Here is a 6,216-nt window from a genome sequence, read left to right on the forward strand (position 1 = left end):
TGATACCCCTAATCTCATCCCTGGAACCCCTAATAAACTGTTGTCCCTGGGACCTTCGGGGGACCCTGTCATTGGTACACCTAACCTTCTTTCATGGTCACCCCTAAACATGTCCTTGGTATTTCTAACCCCATCCTTGATATACCTAATGTTGTCTCCGGTACTCTTTATCCCATCCCTGGTATCCCTAACTCCATCCCTAGAAACCCTATAATTATATAAGTCCATCCAGGACCCATAACCCATTTGTGGGACCACTCGGTACCCTTTACCCTGCAGTTCTCAATACCCCTAAATTTCTGGCCAATGCCATGTCCCCGGGAGGTTTTTTTTTTCCTGTTTGAAAGTGTACAGGAAGTTGCCATGGTTTGGGGGTATATTTTTTTAGCAATATTGATATATCGATGGGTGGGTTTTCAGTGGAGACCAATGCAACCAACTGGGCACATTTGGACAAAAAGTGCCCTTAAATGCACCCAATTAGGGCAAATTTTGGTGCTTTTTGTGAAAAATTGGTATACTGATGGGTTGCAGAAACAGCAAAAAGAAGGTATAGAAAAGTCGGCATCCGAAAATCTGTGTGGCACATCTCCGTAAAAATATATGAAGAATCCCCTCCCCTGCTGCCATGGGCTTATGGATGTATTGATACAGCCTGTAGCCCAAAGTAGCACCACCAACTGCTCTTGTTCTTGTTTAAAGGATACACGTATGGGCCAAGAAAACATTTTCTATGGCATTTTAAAATGTTATATGCAAAATGAAGTCACCATTTAAATGTGATAAACAAATATAGGTCAACTTGCACAAGGGGTGGATGGGGGTGTGGGGGTGTGTGTGCATTTAGTATCGGATTTGTGTGTGTTATTATTTTAATATTCATGGCACATGTCCAATCTCCTATTTTACCAGCTCATTGTATGATTGAAGGAAATAAATTGATTTCGGGTGGCCATTTTGAATTCTTGGCGGCCATTTTGAATTTGAAAATCATCAATATTGGTGCTACTGCATGCCAAGATAAAACTAATACAAGAAGCCTAAAACAAATGCTACTGTGCCAATAAAACCATTGCTACTGTGCCAATAAAACCACATTCGGAAGGGACAGTTTGAAAAATATTGGAAACATTTTGCAAAATGGGCGCCAGTTTGAAAAACAAGATGGCCGCCTTCTGCTGCATCTGGATTTTTGTAAACATGTATAAATATGTTACTCATCACCCAAATAACATGCTAGGATAGGTGGCACATTGTCATTATCAAAAGGCCACAGGACTTATAAACTGGGTAGTAAGTGACGTAAGGCTACCGTAGCAACAGATGAAAACAATTGTTGGCTATATCGCCCTGCACTGTACAAAGTTTACGCGGTACCTATGCATTGAACCATAGATGTCAAAGAATAGGGAAAGACCTGGACCGTAACTCTATAGAATATTCATATCATGCTGATCACTCGCACCTGTAAGATTAGTATTTTTGGAAAAGAGCGGTATTATATTCAATCTATGAATGCAGCCATACACAGGTGATGAGTGCAACCTGATTGTAGTGCAGGGCGATATAGTCAAGAATTGTATATATCTATAATTGGTATGGTAGTTAATCCGATTATGACGTCACTTCTACAGCGAATAGTGACAAAATTGTTATCTTTTCACATTTGAAAACACTCTATATATATATACATTATAAATTGCACCCAAAAGCACCCAAAAAACACCCAAAAACACCTACAATCACCCAATTTGATAAAAGTGTCTGTCCAAATTTCTTCTGGGATAACATTTGAACATTAACTTTTATTTAAAAAATATTCAGCACACATTAGTTCATATTATACAGCAAATAAAATGGAAATTGGGCTGAAAACATATGAATTATTGAAAATATGATAGTTGCCAAAAACCGCCAAAAAAACACCCAAGAACAGTTTTTTAAAAATGACACCCATGATATTTTGATTCTACATAAAATTCTGTTTAAGAAAAACCTTGGTGGCAAGATTGTGTATGAAAAAAATGAAAGCAAAAAATAAATGACATTTCCCCATATACTATATAGTGCAGTGATTAAGACTCTGGACCGGTAATGCAGCGACCGGGGTTCAATCCCCGCTGAGTCCTGATTTTTCTCTCTCAAAATTTCCATATGCCAGTTTGCCACAAAATCGTTAATTAAATCATAATTTCTCGGGCTTGCATCATTTGTTCCGATCGTTGCATGTATTGTTTGCGTCTCGCACGCGCTGCTAGTAGGGCCGGATTTACCATAGGGCCAGATGGGCCCGGGCCCCCAAAATTGCCCTGTGCAGTGTGCATCTTCCATTTTAGCAAAAAACACCATGTTTTGGGCCAAAAATGGCAAAAGCGCGCACTGCCGGATGCCCTGTTATGTAGCAAAATTCAGGTTCAATTTGGGCTAAAATAGTAGGCCTATAAAATAGGATTTTTTTCTCGCGCTTCGCGCACAAATGTCCTGGTAAGATCTAAACACTTGGCCACTGGAGTGCACATCCCTTCCTCACGGTGCGTTTGAGGGCCTCCAAATTTTGACCTGAAAAAAAAAGAAGGCCAGGCTCTTTTAAAAGAAAACCTGCAAATTAACTATCCAGCCCTATGAAGTATGGTGGTCGGCGATCCCTATCCGAGCACCGCACCGGTCAGAGTCATGAAACCTTGCTCGAGAAGTCCAGCCGCGAATTTACACACCGATGAACTTCACATTCGTAACTATCGTGTGCAAATTCGAAGCTAGAGGTCCCGAGTAAACGAAACCGTGCTGTCATGCGACCGGGGATCACACCCACATTACGATACAACCATACAATATTAACATGATTGAAGCAAAGAAAATGTATACCTGGGCTGGATAGTTCAGATGGTCGAGCACTGGTCTCGCAAACCAGAGGTCGTCGGTTCGAATCCTGTTTCAGCCACATTTAAGGGAGTTTCCGGCAATCACAACATTATGCCTAATATTATCAAGCATGAATCACGTGGTTTTATTATATTTAAAACGAACTCATAGTGATCATAAAACGAATAAAAACATCCGGCTCTCAACACGCGATATTCAAAATTCCCGGACGCCGAAATTGTCTAGTGCAATGATGCACACCGACATCGCCTGATTAATAATAACATTGTAAAGCAGAGACACTAAAATGAATACACGGGATCGATACACGTGAATGTGCTATGCACGATTTGATATTCAGGCGATAAATCTTTGGATACCGGGGTAGAAAATGATGACTATCTCCCGTAATTTGTTTGTACTAAAGAAGCCATATTTATTTCCTTGCACTTGAACATATGTTTTGAAAGGATATGATAGTCGTTAGCTTGCGTATTGAGAACGAAGTGTGCGTCTTGAGCTCAAACACTGACCAAAATTCTGATTTTATATGTGCCAAACTATTAATAGCGCAGCGTAGGCTAGCTGCACTCACGCGTGGAGGCAGTCTAAAAGCGGATGACCCCATGGCGTATACATGCTCACTCACGAACAGAGAGGTCAATTACCAGGCTATAATTGTCAGTAGTCTTAGTCGGATGTCCCTCGGCTCATTATGCGTCTCAAAACTATTAAACAGGTCGGAACAAAATGGCCATGCGTGGCTGTGGATTCAACCTACCATGGCGATTTCTGCCATGAAGATATCGGGGCGATGACACTGTGTGACTTCCCAGTAATACGAGTACAATGAAGGCTGACGACAATTGAGCACAAATATCCATTACGTTATTGCACTTGGACAAGTTGGGCGCGGAAATTTTGAATATCGCGTGTTGAGAGCCGACTGTTTTTATTCGTTTTTTGGTTAATATGAGTTTGTTCAATAAAACCATGTGATTCATGTTTGATAATTATTTTTCTAACATATAAGGCATAATGTTATGATTGCCGGAGACTCCCTTTAATATTATTACCTGATCATTTTCTCTTTATATTGTTTGCTCTAAGTATTTAAGTCGCATCTTCACCCCGAGATATTCACGGATCCATATTGTCGCTTCCCGGGTTGTATCGTGATATGTGCCTGATCCCCGGTGCCACACGACATCGCCACGATATCTTCATGGCAGAAATCGCCATGGTAGGTTGAATCCACAGCCATGGGCATTTTGTTCCGACCTGTTTAATAGTTTTGAGACGCATAATGAACCGAGGGACATCCGACTAAGGCTACTGACAATAGCCTGGTAATTGACCTCTGTGTGTGTGAGTGAGCATGTATACGCCATGAGGTCATCTGCTTTTAGACTGCCTCCACGAGTGAGTACAGCTAGCCTACGCTGCGCTATAGTTCGGCACATATAAAATCAGAATTTTTGTCAGTATTTGAGCTCAATACGCACGCTTCTTTCTCAATACGCAAGCTAACGACTATCATATCCTTTCAACACATATGTTCAAGTGAAAGGAAAAATATGGCTTCTTTAGAATAAAAAAAATTACGGGAGATATGTCGGTGTGCGCCGTCCATCATAGGGCTGGGATAGCTCACCTTACCATAGGGCCAGATGGGCCCGGGCCCCCAAAATTGCCCTGTGCAGTGTGCATCTTCCATTTTAGCAAAAAACACCATGTTTTGGGCCAAAAATGGCAAAAGCGCGCACTGCCGGATGCCCTGTTATGTAGCAAAATTCAGGTTCAATTTGGGCTAAAATAGTAGGCCTATAAAATAGGATTTTTTTCTCGCGCTTCGCGCACAAATGTCCTGGTAAGATCTAAACACTTGGCCACTGGAGTGCACATGCCTTCCTCACGGTGCGTTTGAGGGCCTCCAAATTTTGACCTGAAAAAAAAGAAGAAGGCCAGGCTCTTTTAAAAGAAAACCTGCAAATTAACTATCCAGCCCTATGAAGTATGGTGGTCGGCGATCCCTATCCGAGCACCGCACCGGTCAGAGTCATGAAACCTTGCTCGAGAAGTCCAGCCGCGAATTTACACACCGATGAACTTCACATTCGTAACTATCGTGTGCAAATTCGAAGCTAGTGGTCCCGAGTAAACGAAACCGTGCTGTCATGCGACCGGGGATCACACCCACATTACGATACAACCATACAATATTAACATGATTGAAGCAAAGAAAATGTATACCTGGGCTGGATAGTTCAGATGGTCGAGCACTGGTCTCGCAAACCAGAGGTCGTCGGTTCGAATCCTGTTTCAGCCACATTTAAGGGAGTTTCCGGCAATCACAACATTATGCCTAATATTATCAAGCATGAATCACGTGGTTTTATTATATTTAAAACGAACTCATAGTGATCATAAAAACGAATAAAAACATCCGTCTTTCAACACGCGATATTCAAAATTCCCGGACGCCGAAATTGTCTAGTGCAATGATGCACACCGACATCGCCTGATTAATAATAACATTGTAAAGCAGAGACACTAAAATGAATACACGGGATCGATACACGTGAATGTGCTATGCACGATTTGATATTCAGGCGATAAATCTTTGGATACCGGGAACAAAACATTTTTTCATATTAGACTTTAAAAAATTTATTTTTTTTTCAATTGAGCACAATCTGGCAGTTGATGTTGTTGTTGCAAACTGTGCGCGCAGTAATAAAACAATAATTTGTTTTAAATATTTTGTTTTTCTGATGACTTGCAGTTAATGTAAGATTTCTATTTGTGTGGCTATAGTGTAAATGATGATGATGACGGCGACGACGATGATGATGATGGTGATGATGATGATGGTGTAGATGATGATGATGATTATGATGATGGTGTTGTTGTTGTTGTTGTTGTTGTTGTTGATGATGATGATGATGGTGGTGATGTTGTTGTTCTTGTTGTTGATGTTGATGATGATGATGATGATTATGATGATGATGATGGTGATGGTGATGGTGATGTTGTTGTTGTTGTTGTTGTTGTTGATGATGATGATGATGATGATGATGATGATGATGAGTCGTGATGGTGACGATGATGGCAGTGATGAAGGATTTAATTTAGTAATAAATTTTCAACCCCCCTCCCGCACCACCCAGTCAATGTTGTTTTGATACTGAGACAGGAACGGACAATTGGTCTAGTATTGGCTCCAACATTGCTTTGGGGGAGGGGGGGAGGGGATTGCAATAACAGTAACCTGCTTACTTCTCATGTATGTTTTTGCTTAACACGTGTGCTATGAGCCATCATCTCCAAATACACAGTTCAGTGACCTCGAGG

The 6,216-nt window shown here is 41.2% G+C and overlaps 2 non-coding genes across 2 annotated transcripts; both read left to right on the forward strand.

Moving 5' to 3' along the window:
• Positions 1 to 2,868: 2,868 nt before the first annotated feature.
• Positions 2,869 to 2,941, forward strand: Trnaa-cgc (transfer RNA alanine (anticodon CGC)). The gene has a single exon. It is a non-coding gene; the product is annotated as a tRNA-Ala (tRNA).
• A 2,177-nt stretch (positions 2,942 to 5,118) lies between these two features.
• On the forward strand, positions 5,119 to 5,191 carry Trnaa-cgc (transfer RNA alanine (anticodon CGC)). The gene has a single exon. It is a non-coding gene; the product is annotated as a tRNA-Ala (tRNA).
• Positions 5,192 to 6,216: the final 1,025 nt, after the last annotated feature.

Source organism: Amphiura filiformis, chromosome 14 (assembly GCF_039555335.1).
Source record: "Amphiura filiformis chromosome 14, Afil_fr2py, whole genome shotgun sequence".
In the NCBI taxonomy this organism is placed as follows: Eukaryota; Metazoa; Echinodermata; class Ophiuroidea; order Amphilepidida; family Amphiuridae; genus Amphiura; species Amphiura filiformis.